At 45.2% G+C, this 19,007-nt stretch overlaps 1 long non-coding RNA gene across 1 annotated transcript in view; it reads right to left on the bottom strand.

The window, feature by feature from the left end:
• Positions 1-8,016: 8,016 nt before the first annotated feature.
• The window catches only part of LOC101936647 (uncharacterized), a 182,644-nt gene continuing 171,653 nt past the window's right edge, over positions 8,017-19,007 (bottom strand). The window contains exon 5 of the long non-coding RNA XR_010594929.1: positions 8,017-8,841. This is a non-coding gene — a long non-coding RNA (uncharacterized LOC101936647). The remainder of the gene's footprint in view (positions 8,842-19,007) is intronic.

The raw sequence follows: 19,007 nt of genomic DNA, 5'->3' as shown, positions 1-19,007 counted from the left end.
TGATCAAGTTGGCCCCTAACCTCCTTTGTGCCATTAGAAGCTAGGAATATCTTCTTCTGCAGCCCCAAAGCCAATATGAAGGCTTCTTATCTTTGAAAACCTAGTTTAGTTTGAGTAAGCCACTTCCTTTGTTCTTCAGAAGTAAAGAATGTACAAATAAGTTCCTTGCAAAGGAAGACCAGAGAAAACACTTTCACTCTGTGTATGCACTGGGGTTGCCATCCCTCCAGGATTGTCCTGGAGCCTCCAGGAATTAAAGATTAATCTTTAAATAAAGATTATGTCATGAGATGAAACCTCCAGGAACACGTCCAACCAAAATTGACAACCCTAGTATGCACATACTCACACTCTCTCTCAGTACCCAGGCATCACTGGTTGGGTCTGCCCCTGAAATCATGCACCCCCAATTCTTAGGGTATCCAAACAATCCCCACCCTGGCTTTTGGCCCTCTCCTGTAGCTTTCTCCCCAGAGGATGACTTTACACAGGAAATAATTTCTCTGGGTTTATGATCCAAATCCAGTTTCAGATGACATCAGCAACAACAGTGATCGATACACTGAAGTCAACTTAAAATGTTCTCTTTCCTAAGCACTGATAACTTGGGTATCATTGGCAGGGGTCAAGTTAGGGGAGGAATTTCCCCTTCAGTGCAACTCTGAAAAGGGCAATAGTAAATATTCTCCATGTTGATTTACCAGCCTTCAGCATTACCTAGGACCTGAGAGTTTCTGAGCCCATTCTCTTCCATCTGCCAGCCATGGCACTATTATGCTTGAGAAGAGTGGATCCCTGCCAGCTGAAATGGCAGCAGTGCTATTGGGATTTTAGTAGTGTGGATACTTGGCTTGCCTTGGGGTCTCTCTTATCCTTTTAGCTGGTATACAGTTAGGAGTAGGGATGGAGGACTAAAGAGCGCTTAGAGCCAAAATCGAAGGCAAAAGACATTTTGTTGCAGTCCTGGCTACACTACAGACTTTGACCTCAGGCAGCTTTTTGTACCTCAGTTTTTCCCCATCTTTAAAAGTGGAGTTATACTATTTAATCACCTGAAAGTGCTGTGAGAGGTTTGGATGAGAAGTGCTCTCTCAGGGCAAAGTACTATTATTATATTTGTCCCTGCAGCTCTGGATAATTCTCAGGGCTATGCAGCACAGAACTCAAAGAAACTCCCATTGACTTCAGTGGGACCAGGATTTCACCTTTGATTTTGAGTGCCCTTATATGAAGTCAAATTTTGGGGGGAGATTGTAGCAGGGGCCTTACACACTCAAAATGAAACCTTTTAAGATTTCACTTTAATGGAAAACTGCCAGTGAAAAAACACATCCTCTTCTTACCCCATCAGTGGGCAGAGATGTTATTACTGCCATTATCACACAGACATAGGAAGATGAGGTGGGGTGCCTGGAATGCTGCTCTTCTGTGGTTAGAAATGTAAGCAGCCGCTATTTGAAGTTAGGGGAACAGAAGTGACTAGGGACTTTTTGTGGGACGGAATTGACCGTACAATTACTTTGCATCTAAGCACACCCCTTCCACCCTGCTTATGAGGCTATTTTGACTGTCCTTAAAGATGAACTACAGAGTCTCTTTTTGAAAAACAAATCTGTTTAAAATCCCACTCCATTCCCCAGGACATCTCAACAGGCTAAAACCCACAAACTCTCTGATAAATTTTCTAACAAAATATTTAGAAAATCAGTTTTGCTCATCTGCTAAGTCCTAAATTCGAAGTACTGGTCCAATTTTGGCAATATTGCCAATCTCAAGCATTCAGAAATCATTTTGCAAAAAATGATGAGATTAGCTTAAGAGTTTAAACAATCATAAATGTGGGGTTCATTTTTCTTTCTTTTCTGGTTTTTGATCTGTTAAGGTGTGCTCAGGTCAAGTTTTCCAGCTTTCCTTTGCAACCAGGAGGTCCACAACCTTACTTGTTAACAAAATGACGTCTGTGAGTCTCTTGACTTTAAGAATAGCCACAAGAGTTGTGAGTGTGGTATTGAAATGTCAAGAGTTGGTAAAACTGCTGCTGTGCTATGATGTGCTGTCATCCCCAGTGAAGTGAAAAGCGTTGTAAGGGTGATGCTGAGGGTATGTCCACATTGGTTGTGTGCTGGTGTGCATGTGTCCAAGCCTCCCGCCAGAGTCCATGTTGCAGAGCCGCACATGTGCCATACCCCATGTAGCTGTGCCCAAACTGATGCTGCAGCTGCATGCTGTTTTGCGCTTGGACTCATGGGTTTAGATCCCATAGTCCCAAGCATCCTGCCCACCTGGGGCCGCTCTAGTGCTTGTTTGCAGTGTATTGTGGAAGAACTTGCCTGTCCTTGAATGTCTGCATGAAAGTGCTTTCGGCATTGTGAATGCCTTTTCTTCTGAGTCACTTCTGGCCATTCAAGCTGCTCGCTTTGGTCCTTTGCAACCCAGGGATGAGCCATGGATCCATTTGATCAGCTGCTCCTACTCACATATGAATGGGTTTATAAAATGGAGCAGATATTCGGCGAGATGCATTTCAGGAAGAGTTTCTGAGATGAAGAAGGCAGAGGGACGCGGGGTGAGGGTGGGGGGCATCCATTTACAGCAGACTTCATAGAATGCCACATTATTTTCCCTGTGTGGAGATTCATTTCTGGTACAGCATAACTGACACACTATGGTGGGACCACATTGTCCTGGAGACCTGGGATGACCAGCAGTGGCTCCAGAACTTCCGTGTGAGGAAGCAGACCTCATGGAGCTATGTGAAGAGCTTGTCCCGACCCTCCAGCACCAGAACACTCAATTGAGGGAGGCCGTACCAAATGCAGAAGCGGGTTGCAATTGTCCTCTGGAAGCTGGCCACCCCATACTGCTACAGGTCTGTGGCTAATCAGTTTGGTATTAGCAAGTCAGAGGTGGGGGTTGTGCTGGTGGTTTGCCAGGCAGTTACTGTGATTTATCTATGTGTGATTGGCATTAGAAATGTTCCAGAAATAATACTGGGCTTTCAGAGAATGGGGTTCCCCAACTGTGCAGGGACCATGGGCGGTACACATTTGCCCATAATTTGCCCTCCACAGGGAGCAAGTGAATATGTAAACTGCAAAGGGCACTGGTCCACCATTCTGCAGGGGTAGGGGCAGAGGCAGGTTCATGAACACTAACGTGAGTAATACTGCCAAGGTGCATGATGCAAGAATTTTCAAAAGATTTGGACAATACCTGTTGGGAGAAGCAGGGGCCTATTTTCTCCTAAAATATTATCATTGATGGGGTGTTGGTGCCTACTGTTATTTTGGGGGACCCTGCCTACGATGGCTTGTGAAACCATACCCTGAAAACAAACCACACAAGAAGCATGTGGCAATAATCATTCAAAACATAATAGTTGGCTCTTACTGAGCTATGGATTGGTGCCCTGTCCCAGCTCCACTCTCTCTCCATACTCTGTCTTCCCTGGCTGATCTCTGACTCCATCCCCAAACAGGTCCTAGGAAACTCCACCCAGAACTTCCACTATCCTATCCTGCTGGTGGGCTGAATCAGGGCATCAAGCTCCATGGACAGCTCCTTGGACCCACCTCTCCTTCCTCTGGCCTCACACTGACACCCATCAGTTGCAGGAATGGATCATGGCAGACAGAGGGCTCCATGCTGGTGGTGCTGAAACACATCCTATCAAGCTCCTGGTTGCCGGGGTGTATAGTGGATACATTACCACACCTGGTGCTGGAGCTCTTGACCTTGAGGTACAGGGAAATGAGATGTTTTACGAGCTCCCTGCGCTGCACACTGCGGTACGATGGATTCGCTGTTCCACCAGCCTCCGCGAAATCTTTCATAAAGATGAATATTTCTGCAAGTTCCTGCTGAAGTCATGGATCTGGATGTAATCACTCCAGATGGTAACCAGCACCCTGGTGTGGTTCTCCGGCCAGCTTGCCTCACGCTGGGGGTTGGATGTTTTGAAATAATGGGGCAGGGCTGAGGTGGAGCAATTGTGGAAGTGCAGTAGTCCACATGCACAAAAGGGGATGGGTAAACTACTGGTCCATAGAGAACAAGTGGGAAGGAACCGAGGAGACCAAAAGGTGGGAAGATACAAGACCGGAAACTGTGGGAATAACAGTGGAAGATGATGTCGACTTGGGAGTGGTTCACTGCGTAATTGCTACATCCACACCATAAAGTGGGCAGGTAGCGAGGAGGGTCAGATATATTAATACGGGGTCTTGCCCACACACCCAGGTGGGTATGTTAACTCGTGTTCTATGCATCCCTGGACATGCCTCTAGTGTGGATGATGGGGTGAGGGCATAGGGGCAAAACCCTACGGCGCAACATGTGTAAAGCCAGAACTGAGAGAGAGAGCAGAAGTCATCGTGGATGTCTTCAGCAATACAGGGAGCATTATTTAAAGTGGAAGTTGATAGGGGCAAAGGCCCATATCTGCAAACATACATGTGAGTAACTTTGCACATGGGAGTAGTCACCTGGAGGAGTGTTTGTGGGACTGGGTCCTAAATGCAGAATCCTGAATTTAGGACCTGATAGGTGAATAAAGAAGATGTTCCTGCCCATTCACCCAACAGGAATTTGCACCATTCTTGCTCCTGAGCACCTGAAATGTTTTGTGTTAAAATGGATTAGTTCATTTGTAGCTTTAAGTCTGTCCACCCGTTTTGTTAATAATCTGGGATCTTAAAGCAATTTAATTTGTTTAAACATAGAATTTTTAAAATTTCCTCCAGAATTCTTCCTTTCAGGGCAGTCTCATTACTAACACCTTTTACGCTGTGAACAGAAATGAAAGTGTGACCATGCTCCTTGATTTGCATGTGAAAGAATGTCATGTACATTGCCTCTTAAAAGCCATTTTTCTCCATCCCTTGACTTGTAACTGATTTGCATCTGTTTTTTGTGGGAAATTCTCTACAAAAGGGAATGCCCTACCTCAGAAGTGATTTCTAGCCAGAAGAATGTTAATGAATTACTGATGACCGCTGTTAACATACCTGTGTAGTATTAAAATCAGGTTAATCATTTGCATTTTAGTGGAAGTAATGGATTGCTGCAAAGCTTAGTACTTTAGCAGATACAGATACAGCAGGGTTTTTTTATGGATAATTAGGCCATGTCTACATTACAAACTGGCTGCTGCAAATTACGTTGGCATAAAGTGGTGAGGCAGAAACGAGGGGTGACTGGGTGAAAGGGGTCAAGTTACCAGCATGTAATTTTCTCCATCCCATAATGTCACCCATCTCCCATAATTTATATGCCTTTTTAAAAAAAATCCCATGTAGCCTTTCACATCCCTGCACGGCCCATCTTTGACAGAAGCATGAAGTCTGCACAGTTCTACATTATTGTCATATGTGTTGCCAGCACAGGACACACAATCCTCCAGTATTTTCAGAGTCTCAAGAAGAACCGCATCAGTGGGGACCACAAAGATTTCTTGGAGGACAGATTGCTGTGGGACATAGAAAGAACCAGTTCAAGGTTGTTGCTAGTGTTCACAGAGCAGATGGTGGAACACCACTTCAGAGCTCAAGAAACAAGTGCTGACCGGTGGGGTTGCATGGTAATACAAGTTTGGGATGACAAGAAATGGCTGCAGAACTTTTGGATGTGAAAGGCCCCATTACTGGGTCTGTGTGGTGAACTCTCTCCATCCCTCCAGCAGCCTGGACACCAAAATGAGAACTGCACTGACCATGGAGAAGCAAGTGATTATCACACTCTAGAAACTTGCAATACCAGATTGCTACCAGCCCGTGGAAAATTATTTTGAAGTTGGAAAATGGCTATTGTCATGTAAGTATGTGGGGCCATTAATCATCTCCTGCTAGGCAGGATTATGACTGTCAGCAGTGTGCAGGACACAGTGGATAGATTTGCAGCAATGGGGTTCCCAAACTGTGGTGGAGTGATAGACAGTACGCATATCCCTATTTCGGCACCAGCCCACCTGGCCCCAGAGCATATCAACAGAAAGGGCTACTTTTCTATGGTTATGCAGCAGTGTGTCTGGTCAGGGAAGGTGCAAGATGCTCACATCTTTAAGAACACTGGACTGTAGAAAGATGCGATCAGGGACTTTCTTTCCTGACTGATGGATTACCTTTGAGGATGTTGAAATGCCAATAGTGGTCCCGAGGGACCCAGCCTACCCCTTGTTCCTCTGCCTCATGAAGCTGTACACCGGCTGTGATGGGTTGGATCACAGAAACCCCCTTGGGAGCTGCCACCTGATGTGCAAAGACCACCTCTGCTCCTGTTTTTCCTGCCAGCTCAGGACTCCAGCACCCTGTCTTGCTGAGACAGACACTCCCGTCTGCTCCAACGCAGACCCAGGGTCTGAATCACTTGTCCCAAAGCTGCAAGTTTACCTGAAAACAGCTTACAGAAGTGTGCTTGTCTTTAGCACTCAAAAGATGCCCAACTCCCAATGGGGTCTAAACCCAGATAAATCCGTTTTATCCAGCATAAAGCTTATGCAGAGTAAACTCATAAATTGTTCGCCTTCTATAACACTGATAGAGAGATATGCACAGTTGTTTGCTCCCCCAGGTATTAATACATACTCTGAGTAAATTACTAAATAAAAAGTGATTTTATTAAATACAGACAGTAGGATTTAAGTGGTTCTAAGTAGTAACAGACAGAACAAAGTAAGTCACCAAGTAAAATAAAATAAAATGCGCAAATCTATGTCTAATCAAACTAAATACAGATAAGTTCCTCACCAGTTCCAGAATGCTCACTTTTACAGGCTAATCTCCTTTTAGCCTGGGTCCAGCAATCACTCACACCCCCTATAGTTACTGTCTTTTGATTCAGTTCCCTTCAAGTATCCTGAGGGGGTGGAGAGGTTCCTTCCTTAGCCAGCTGAAGACAAAATGGAGGGGTCTCCCATGGGTTTAAATAGACTCTCTCTTGTGGGTGGAGACCCCCCCTCCTCCCTCCTATGCAAAGTCCAGCTCCAAGATGGAGTTTTGGAGTCACCTGGGCAAGTCACATGTCCCTGCATGACTCAGTCTTTACAGGCCGAAGCCATTGTCCACATGGTATCTTGCATGTCTCCAGGAAGACTTCTTATGTGGATTGGAGCATTCCAAGATGCATTGTTCCCCAAGTGTTTCCTGATCAGGTACTTAACCTGGCGAATTCCTTCCTAAAGAAGCTGACCAAATGCCTCACAAAGCTTACTTAGAAACCAAGCAAGCATACAGCCCATGTTCTTAACCTCAAATAGAAAATGATATACATGTACAAATAGGATGAATAGATATAGTAGACCATAGCCTTTACGGAGATATATTACATGGCACAGGCAGCACAAAACATACTCCAGTTATGTCATACATACATTTATAAGCACCCCCCCCATAAAGCCTTATGGGGTACACTGTCACACTGGCCACCTCGACAGCGCCAAGGAAAGATTCAGCTACCATCTCAGCAAGTGCAGAATGTCGGTTGAACATGCTTTTGGTATATTGAAGGGACATTGGCATTGTTTACTCACAAGATTGGATCACTGTGAGAAAAATATCCCAATGGTTATAGCTGCTCACTGTGTCCTGCATAATAACTGTGAGACAAAGAGGGAAAAGTAGCTGTGGAGGTGGAGTGGCTGTCCACTGAGTTTGAACAGCCAGACAAGGGCTATTAGAAGAGCTCAAGGCAGAGCTATATGACTGAAGGAGGTCTTGAAAGAGCACTTGAACAGTGAGCCACAGTCATGCATTGTGGTGGACTGTGCTCTACTTGGCCCTGCAGTTTTAGGGCCTGTTAGGAATTGTGTGGTGTCTGCTGTACATTTATGACTATAACACTGCGTTTGTCACTGATCCTATGAGTTGGGTCACCGTGTACAATGGCAAGTAAATGGGGGCTTTCACTACTGCGAGGCATTCTGTAGCACAGTGGTTCTCAAAGCTGGTCTGCCGCTTGTTCAGGGAAAGCCCCTGGCGGGCCGGGCCGGTTTGTTTACCTGCCGCGTCCGCAGGTTCGGCTGATTGCGACTCCCACTGGCTGCAGTTCATCGCCCCAGACCAATGGGGGCTGCAGGAAGCGGCGCGGGCCGAGGGATGTGCTGGCCGCCCTTCCCGCAGCCCCCATTGGCCTGGAGGGCGAACCTGCGGTTGTGGCAGGTAAACAAACCGGCCTGGCCCACCAGGGGCTTTCCCTGAACAAGCGGTGGACTGGCTTTGAGAACCACTGCTGTAGCACATGTTGTGAACTACTAAAGATGAATTATTTCCCCCAAAATAGAATTTTGTTAGACTAACAAAACTGGTGCAAAATATCTGTATATTTAAAAGTAAATATACAAAAAAATAATAAATTTAGGGAACAGAACTAAGTAAGGGGAACAAACATTCATGTCCTTTTTGGCTACACATACAGCAATTGTGGTGCTCTCAAGTAGCTCTCCTGACTGTCCCCTGGTACAGAGAGGTAAGGGTCGGGGTGAGGCCCTTGATGCCACATGGAATGTTGAGGGGGGTTTGTAGGGAGGTGCTAAAATTGAGTTCTCCAGCAAAGGGAGGCAAGCCTGTGACTGTTGAACCTCTAGGTCCACAAGAGTCTGCAGCATGTGTGTTTGCTGCCAGAAAAGTCCTCTCTCCTTTTCCTGCGCCTTTCTTCTTTCCACTCTTTCCTTCTCCATATCGTCTGAAATATTCACTCTCCAGGCCCTCTGTTCATGATCTGATGCAATAATGGCTTGCAGGGGATGACATGTTCAGCGAGATCAAGTTCTCTTCTTTCTCCTTCTTATCTGGCTCAGGTGTTCTGCAGGTGTGAAGGGAGAGCTGTTTATGACCACAATGGCAGCAGCTGCAGATAAAACCACCAGAGATACCACTGTCAGTATAGAAACAATGGAAAGCAAAAGGTAAGATTCAGAACTTGCTTCTGTTGCTCCCCTAAAGTTTTATACAAGCCATGCTTAATGACACTTATGCTTTGGAGAAGAACCACTCTCAGCACCAGCCATGTTGAATAAGGCCCACCAGGGGCGAGGGAATTGTTTGGTTGTACAGGCATAGGGCAAGAGCACTGAATACTGGTGCCATTTTCCACATGCAGTGGTGATTTTAGCTGATATCTCACTCTTGAAGGTAACAAAGGCACAGAGAGCACAGCTGCTGCTGGTGTCCCAAAGCTCCTTGAAGGTGGTGGTGGTGAGGTCTCCACCTAGGGTGACCAGACAGCAAGTGTGAAAAATCAGGACGGGGGTGGGGGGTAATAGGAGCCTATATAAGAAAAAGACCCCAAAATCGGGACTGTCCCTATAAAATCGGGACATCTGGTCACCCTATCTCCACCACATATGGTATGCAGCTCTTTGTAAAAGTGGCAGGTCCGTGACTTGGCACCAAATTGACTGTTGGCCTCCTGATATGCCTGGCGCAATTCCTTCCTTTTCACATGGCCCTGTTGACGATCCCAATTGTACCTCTTCTCTAGCATTCCCCGTGCTATCTGCTCATAGATGTCTATGTTTCTACAATGTGTCTGTAACTCTGCTGCACAGCCTCTTCTCTCCATGGGCCCAGGAGATCCAATACCTCCTGTGTACCCTAGGCCAGAGCACGTCTGGAACATGTAGCTGGCACAGTCAGCCGGGCAGGTGCACATAACTATGGAGAGCTGCTAGGTGTGCTTGACAAGCTGGGCGATCAGGAAAAGATATTTCAAAAATCCAGACATGCTGTGGCTTTAAAGGGGGTGGGGCTCCTAGTCTCCGTGACCTCTGGGCAGTAGAGTTCACAATAGTGACCCGACTGGTCAGTGTCGGGCATTCTGGGAGAGCTGCTGGAGGATTGTTAGGGTTGACATAGGTAACTCAGTACATTGACCGTGTTTCAATGCTGTTCGGGGAGGTGGTGTTACTGCATCACTGTATTCGGGCACTTACATCCGTGGGAGTCAAACTTAAGGGTAAACACATGCACAACTAGATCAACGCAAGGTGACTTACATCAACCTGACTTTATAGTGTAGCCCAGGCCTTTAATACCAAAGGATGGGGGGGGAGGGATAGCTCAGTGGTTTGAGCATTGGCCTGCTAAACCCAGGGTTGTGAGTTCAATCCTTGAGGGGGGCCATTTAGGGATCTGGGGCAAAAGTCTGTCTGGAGATTGGTCCTGCTTCAAGCAGGGGTTGGACTAGATGACCTCCTGAGGTGCCTTCCAACCCTGATATTTTATGATTCTAAGTGTTCCAAAGGAATCTCTTTGGGTTTGGGTGTGTGTGGGGGTGTGGGTGTGTGTGTGGGGGCGACAGGGACATTTCTTATAGCTCTTCATATTTTCCCAGAGGGATTTTTCTAACAAAACATACCCATTGGTCAAAGGAAATATTCACTGTATGGGAAAATACCATATATCAGAATGAAAAGTTAACTTCTTAGTAGATGCTCTATTAAACTTTAAGAGGAGTGAGGTTATTGGGGATAACTCCATGTGTTTTGGGAAAAGTCAATAAAATACCATAAATTGTCAGAGGTTATATGCAAGGCAGCATATATACAGTAGGCAGCAGAACATACAGGAGGGAGCATGCTGGGCCATTGAAAGAATTAAACTGGCAGTTGATGCAGGAAAATCCAAAGTTGTGGGTTTTTTAAATGTTGATTATAGTGTCACCTTTCTCTTCCATTCATTCACCCTGCAAGCAAGGCCTGCCGAATCCCAAACATAAAGGGTTGCTATTATCTCTCAGAAAATAGGGATTCTACCGCATACATGGGCAGCATGTGAACTACCAGCCAAAGGAGGATTAGCCCCAGCCCCGTCCTTTCAGTGCCCCGAGCCTCCCTGCCCCACCGCAGCTGCCAGCCTCCACCCCAGGCTAGCCCCCCTAAGCCCCAGAGCACCCCAAGCCTCCGCACCAGCCCCAAAGCGGGCAGTTCGGCCCCAGTCTTCCTCCCCAATCCCGCAGAAGGTGGCACGGCCCCAGTCCTGGAGCGCTGGGCAGGCAGGGGGCCACCCCACAGGGAAATGGGAGCAGCCATGTCGAGCGGAAGCGGGGGGGAGGGGCTGTGGGCAGAGTGTGGGTGAGGTCCTGCCTGGCTGTTTGGGGAGGCACAGCTTCCCCCGGCCTATGATACCCACCACCCATACCTGTACAATTTAGCAAATCCAATGGCTGGCAACCCCATGAGGGATCCGGAGCAGCTGAAGCTGTTGTTATTTGTATTGCAGTAGTGCATAGGGACTCCAAACATGAGTCAGGGCCCTGTTGTCTTACCCCTTAGACTGGCACAATGGCTGTGGCAGGCCTGTCTGTGGGCTATGGGTAGATCCATCTCTCTATCTTCTGTTTACTTCCTTGCACAAAACCAGTTGACTCAAGTTTTGTGCAAGGAAGGGAGATGATAACCCTGTAGGAGGAAAGAGTCTGGCATTAGCACACTTCCAATCAGATCGAATTGTCCTGTCATCTTAATCTTGTTGTGAGTGTGGAGGGGGAGGGGTTATGTTCCTAACCTGTCCTATCTGCAGAATAATTATTCCTGTAATAAAGACGGGGGTTAATTATTTAAAATGTCTTGACTATTTTACTATATAGTAATTGCCTCTCTTGCATGGCATCCACCCACTTGACTCTGGGTAGACAGCAGGCTTCAGGCTTTCATCAGGGCAGGTGGTTTATGGGGATGTCTAGTACCAGACTTTAGAGTACTTGGCACTTCCACCGGAGTGTAGGTGTGTGAGACCCTCCCCTCCTTTAGGAAACTTTACAGGGAAACTCACAGAGGAGGAGTCAATAAGCACACAAACTGGACAGTGAAAGCCAGAGGATGGGCAGTCTTCCCACAGGGGCTTTATTTAAACTGCAGTGATAATGGGCTAGGGAAACTGGAAACAAAAAATTATAGGAAAAGTCTGAATAAATAAATGCAATGCAAACAGATAGGTACTATAAATACCTACACAAACAGCTTCCTCCAATGCCCCGCTGAATGGAATCTTTTTGTGTAAAGGGGGAATTCCTAACAAAGACCATTGACCATTCAGTGGCAAATCAAGAACAGCACTTTTAAGTCTTATGGGCACAGATATTGGGCAGCTTCTAGACGTTAGGGCTCTGTGTTTTGGGTAAAGGACTTTGATGATGGGGTAAAAGACAGGATGCATGAATCTGTGCCCAGACAGAAATCCCTCAGGAGCTCCTGAGTCTCTGTCTATCCATGAGGTTGTGGTGCATGCTCTCAGTTACCTGCTGGCTCAAGCGTGGTTGGGAACAATACAAAACAGCCTTTCCTGTAAACATCAGTCCTGGATGCAACCAGGAAGTACAGAGGTGCAGAAAGATGAAAAAGAAACAATACAAGACATTTTTCAAAATTCAAAGATTCCAGTTCATTTCACACTTTGGGCACAAAGGTTCCAGTTAGATTTTATGTAATTCAAACTAATTCACTCTGAGGCAAGGATACGGTCTAAAACACTGAAAGAGCAATAATAGGTGTTTAGATACCATGATGAGGGGTGCTTAGAAAACCCTTAGATAAACAGCTATGGAGCCCACACCTATATTTATAACAATCAGAACCTCATATATGGCAGCCTATGTTTATCCTGTCTTATTGGAGGATCATGAAAAAAACGTGTACATTGCATTGCATGTCACAGCTTTCCTTTCCCTTGGCAAGACACACTTATTCCTATTTGATGATAACAGTACATCTATTTTTAGACTAATCTCATGTGCTGGTAATCCTATCCGTATCCTATCCTGTGTTATGAAAGTTGGAAAAAACCTCACAGATAAGAATAGAGGAAATCAAATCAGGTTGAACTTGGTAGCAGTTACATTCTGTCTATCTCCAAGTATAAATATAGCATCTTTCCCAAATTGTGGATCTCAAACATCCCATAAATCATAAAGAAAAGGGGCAGCAATCAATAGCAAATGCACATCTGTTCACTTTTCAGTCCTCAGATCTCATGTTCAAAGCCTTCAGCCTTCATATCTGCCTGCTTTTGCTATCCAGCGATTTCAGAGCAGAATATGTACCGTTTGTCAGGTCCGTGTGGTCTGGGGGAATGAAAAAGGATGGAGAGAAGCTCTGAGTGCTACTTGTGGCTCTAACAATGACTCTCTATGTTATCGGGATGAGTCACTTAACCCCTTCGTTCTCAGTTTTCTTGCTTGTAAAATGTGAATACAAAAATGCAGATATCCATTTTAGGGGGGAAATGCAAATTTATTATTACTCATGTTTACTCAAGAACAGGGCCTGATTGTGCGAGGCAGTGTACAAACAGAGTCGCAGACAATCTCTGTCCCAAACAGCTTGTGGTCTAAACCGAAGCCAGCACCTTGGGCAAAACTCCCAGTGACGTCAGTGGAACCAGGATTTCCCCCACTCCCCTTTGAATTTTACTTTAGAAGTGAATAGGAAGCCAGTGCAGTTATCCAAGTTTGATGTTCCCTGTGGTAAACCCCACCTAAAGGAGTAGTAGTATTCTGGTGTAGCTTAAAATGCAGCCCCAAGTGGAGTGCCTGGTAATAATCTAATTCAGAAACCGTAAAGCCATTGATCCAGAACGTGCCACTGTGATCATAGAGGGAAGGTTGAAAAAAGTTTAAGCAAATGCAAATGGGGAAAAGGTGCTTTCAGGGCACTGACATCACCCAAAATTCAAGGGCCAGCAAAAGTGTCCCCCCACAAAAGATTGGACACACATCCTAGCCAAAGGGCTAAACTTTCTCTTGCCCCACAATACTGTCAAGATTCTTCCCCTCAACTCGTTAGCATCATGTCTCTTATCCAGATTATGACATCTTGTGTTCACCCACCTCCCATTCTGGCCAATCACTGGCAAGGGAAAGTTTGACAAAATAGAGCCTTGACACTCTACACAAGAGACCCCCTCAGGGGAGATGAACAACACTCAAAACTGCTTTCTGGGTCATACTCCAGTACAGAATCTCTTGAGCAATGCCATCTACCCTCCTGAAGTAGGGACTAAAGGTAATTCCTCAATACCTTGTGATCAATAGTATCAAAAGTTTCAGGCACATCTACAACTATAGGTACAGATGCCTGGGCACTGTCTATTGCTGGGGTAGATCATCAGCCCCTGACATGAGTGTAGGATCTGTGCCATACCCAGGTAGAAATCCTGGCGAAAAGGCACTGAGGAAATCCAAGTATTCCAGCTGTCTCCAGATCTACCTCTCTACCACATTCTCAATCTTCACCAAAAAGGGAAAGCTAGAAACAGTGTGGCCATTGGCCTTAGAAGATTTCTGCAACAGAGGCCTCACCCTACGTTTAAAAGGCACAATGACATTCTCCATCCTGAAGTCATTTGTCAACAATCTCAAACAGCTATGGACCCAATGCTTCCCTGCTTGAATTTTCTAGCTAAGTGGGGTGAGGGTCCAACTCATAGGGTGCAGAAACAAAGTTACCTAGATTTCCCCAAAGAACAGCAGCCAGAAAATTCACTGTCTTTGTCCTCTCCACACACACCTCTGCCCTCACAAAAGTGCATAACATGGTCCAAATCCCATTGGTCTGGCCTGCAAAGCAAACCGTGGATTCCTCACAGCTTGAAAGATTTACCTCTGCTGCTCCCATGCCCAAGTATCAGCAGGGGTTGAGGGGAGCCAGAGGTGAGAGAGGTCCATGTCTCAGGGCCAATTGCCATTTTCTTTAGACAAGGTCAGGAAACTCTTTGCCTGCCTTTGGATTTTCCAGTAAATGGGCTGAGGTAACAGGAGCAGAGAGGAGCCAAATAGAAATGGGATGTGACCATTTCAATTATTCAAAGGAGTGGGGTGGGGAAGAAACCCATCAGAAAGAGAAGGGGGCGGGGTGAGGCGTGGCGTCGGCCATTGTGTGAGTGAGCAGTCATCTTAGTAGTAGATTCATGCTTGTTTCTGTATCCTTGTTATTTCCTCCTGCTCCCCTCCCCCCCCCCCCATGTTGTATTGATCTGAGAGTGGAGGGGCCAGAGACCCAACACTCAAAAAGGGAATCAGCTGGCACAACAGCTTCCAGATGAAAGGAGACATATTTATGAGGAGCTTTCTGCCACCCTCCAAGAGGATGAGGGTCTTATGTCCCTGGTCTGCCTGCTCATTTCCCCCTCCAAGGCCCACATACAGATCTCAAACACACCTCAGTATGTGTGTGTCCCCACCTCTCACATACGCATTCCTTGGGACTCACTCTTTCCCCTCCCACCCATCCCTCTGAACACACACTGTGCTTCTTCCCTGCAAATCTCAGCCACCTTGGTACCTGCCCTGATTTCCCTCCAAACCCAGACACTCCCACCCAGCAACTGCTCTCCTCCTGAAAACCCCCATAGTTAGAGTGACGAGAATGAGCACTTCTTTCCTTACTCTTTCTCTTGGTTGTGTCACTGATGAAGCAGTCCTAGAAACAAAGAAAGAGCTCAGATATTTGGCACACTTCAGCTAATTCTCCAAAAATGTTATTCCTAGCTCTATGAGAGCTGTGCTCAGAGTCAGACCCTGAGAATAACTAATGATACACCCTTTCCAGGGTTCTGTTTAAGTCACTCCTATAACCTGCAGTTTGGCATAACCTAACATTAGTGTTATTGTATACCTATGTTTCCTCATTTTCCCCAACAGCTCCAGTCTTGTTTTTGCCTTAACATATGTGACTGCAGATTGCCCTATAAGGGAGAATGTAGCTCCGTTGTGTAATGTATTTAAATTTCATTATACCTGTGGATTATAGTTTGGCAAACAGAAGCATTTCAGCAGTCATGAGAATATGTGAACTTTGATTTCCTCGTTTTTACCGTCAGTCTCTGGAGAGTCAGATGAACAGCATGAGGCCCTAAATCCTCTCCTATTATCAGTGTTAAAACATAAAAATAGACTATTTAGGCTGAAAAAGGCAATTGTGGAAGAAGAAATATGTTTTATTCCTTCTCCTTAATGTTGTTTTGATTGGGGAAAACCCCTCCGCCATAATCCCCTACCCTACCCTCTTATCGAAAGAGATGCTCATACTTTGCCACAGTCCAAAGAAAAACAGGCCATGCTAAAAGCTTTTGGGAGTTTATTGCTTTCCCTATAGTGGCACAAAATAGACTGTATTTCAGTGTGATTGCTAGTAGGCCTGGGATATTTCCTCTGTCTAAGAATCAACTTGAGTGAATATAAAGAAACAACAAGCAATTAAAAAGAGTGTATTTATCTCAATTGCTAGAATGAGCCAAGGAGCCCATAGTACGAAGTTTGAAAACCTATAATGTAATCCCCTCTCTCCTCCTTGACCCCAGGGATTTTGCAGACTTCTACCTTTCAAACTGTACATGCATATCAAAAAAGAATTATTCAGGCAGATGTGAGTGGGGTTTCATATGGAGGTGGTTTTGCAGCTGCAGTGGGCTTTGAGAGCACTGGACATTTCTTATTTGAATGAAAGCTCCATTCCTTTCTGATCAGAGTGTAACATACAGATATATGAAATGTTTCACGTGTATAGCACTGCATGTGATATCAGTCAGGCACGAAGGCATTTTACCCTGCTTTGAATGCCAGGCTGATGTCGATGTTACCAAGGGAATTACACAGTGATATGCAGTAAATACCAGAAAAAATAATGGCCCTCTCCCAAGACACACCATTAGGTGAGACATAATTAGAGAAGTAAATTAGTCTTATTCAGAACGTTTTTTTTTAAAGCATGATGAAATATTAGGTAGGGCATATAGGACTAAATTTGAATGATTCAGAATCATGGAATATTATCAGGGCAGTAAATAAGTCTGATTTTTCCTTTTCTTTTTGCTTGCCAACAGTTGATAAGGCTTATCAAAACCAGATGAATTCCAATCTGACCCATTGGTTTGCTTTAATTTTGAGTACAATTACTTTAATGAGGTTCATTCGGTTCCAAAGATGTGTCAGTGTCATATGCTTCAGTCCTGTCACAATCACTGCTGTGACCTAGGATATTGAATGCAGGTTTTTAGTAGCAACCTGGGCCTAAGGTCTCAATTCATAAACTTTAAAGCCAGAAGGGACCATCATGGTCATCTAGTCTGACCTCCTGCACATTGCAGGCCACAGAACTGTTGTAGACACCCACCCACTCCTGTTGTAGACCCACATTCAACAAGATTGATATTTAATAAATAATAATATATCTCTCAGTGGGACTTCTCACATGCTTAAGGACCTTACTGAACCAAGGTCTAAATTAAATGTGCAGAAATTGAAGCTAAGTTAAGTTATATCAACTAAAATTATTAATTCAGGCACCTGCTATGTAATGTTGAAGCCCAAGTTCATTAGTCAATGGAATAACCCATAAATTCTCTTTCTATAAAAATATGCTATAGTGAAGTTGAATAGCACTTCCCTGCATCCCAAATTAGGAAACACCCCTGTGGAATTCTAAAAAAGGAGGTTTATAGTAAAAATATTCCGGTTTAAACACACACCTCCACATCAGTACTTCTTTAAAAAATAGAGAAAGGAGTTTCCTCTCTTCATGTATTGGCCCTGTCAGCACCGGTTCTCCACTTGTGAGGTAACTCCCTTCTCTCCATGTGTCAGTATAATAATGCCTGCATCTGTAATTTTCACTCCATGCATTTGAAGAAGTGGGTTATTTACCCACAAAAGCTTATGCTCAAATAAATCTGTTAGTCTTTAAGGTGCCACCGAAGGCATGGTTTTTTTTATTTCATGGGATAGAATGGATTGGATACAGGCAGGATATAGACAGCTTTTAGTTACATTGTGCACATCGTTTCTATTATTGTTTTCAGCAATCTACAACTTGCAGAACTCAACAAAGTATTTACAGCAGATTCAGACCTTCACCCAGCTAGCAAAGTCTCTCCTATAAAGTATTCCAGCTTCTGTGTGACGTAACCTTTCCTGACGTCCATTAAAATTCTTCTGATTATGTTGTCATTCTGAGTTACCAGCCAGATATCACTCAAAATCATCTTTTCACCCCCACCAATCCAGCTACGGTTGTTTGTTAAACAGAGGAACCATTTGTAGCTCTGCTAATAGTCTCCATGTGCTCAGTACATCGTAAAGAAATCTCTGCCTTTGAAACAAGGGCCTCACTTCTTTGTTACAGCCTAGCTCCACTTCCTACAAGGTCTTTGTGCCACTTTTGTGCTCTCTGTTTTCAGGGGTGAGCTGGGTTGCTCTAATTTAGTTTGGCTGCCTATGACCCCAAGAGTGTGGATAGATGGAGTGGAAAATGTGGCAGGGAGGATGAAAATGTGTGTGTGTGTGTTTGAGAGAGAGAGAGAGAGAGGAGTCTGAGGCTAGGTCTACACTACGGGGGGTGGGGGGTGTCGACCTAAGATGCAACTTCAGCTACGTGAATAGCGTAGCTGAAGTTGCGTATTTTAGGTAGACTTACTTGGCTGTGAGGACGGCGGTGAGGTGACCGCTGCCGCGCCGCCGTTGACTCTGCTTCCACCTCTTGCCGCGGTGGATTTCCGGAGTCGACGGCAGAGCCATCGGGGATCGATTTTATCGCGTCTTCACTAGACGCGATAAGTCGATCCCCAATAGATCGATTGCTACCTGCCGATGTGGCGGGTAGTGAAGACGTGCCCTGACGGAGGACAGAAGGAATAGGGAAAGGAAAAAGTAGCAAGGAGAAGAAGGTAGGGACAAGGGAGTAGAGAATAAGCGTCGAAGCTAGACAAGCAGGTGAAGCATGAGCAACAGATCAGTGGATTAAGCAAGGGGTAATTAGTCAACAAATCAGCATGACAATGAGTTAAATAGTTAGTTATGCAATGAAGCAAATGAACAGTAAATTAATTACTTAGATAATTAAATATGTTTATACCAGATGCTCTGATTATTCAAGGCAGATCACAGTTACAGAAATTATTCTCTGGTAATTCAATTCATTCACAGTACCTCTGAGTGTGCAGATAATAGCTGTATAAGTGTGAGGCCCAACCCTGCAGATCTCTGAAGAATGTCATAGATCAGCTTGGAAAGAAGGAGACTAA

This window comes from Chrysemys picta, chromosome 1, assembly GCF_011386835.1.
Source record: "Chrysemys picta bellii isolate R12L10 chromosome 1, ASM1138683v2, whole genome shotgun sequence".
NCBI lineage: Eukaryota > Metazoa > Chordata > Testudines > Emydidae > Chrysemys > Chrysemys picta.
This window is presented reverse-complemented; position numbering and strand designations above follow the sequence as displayed.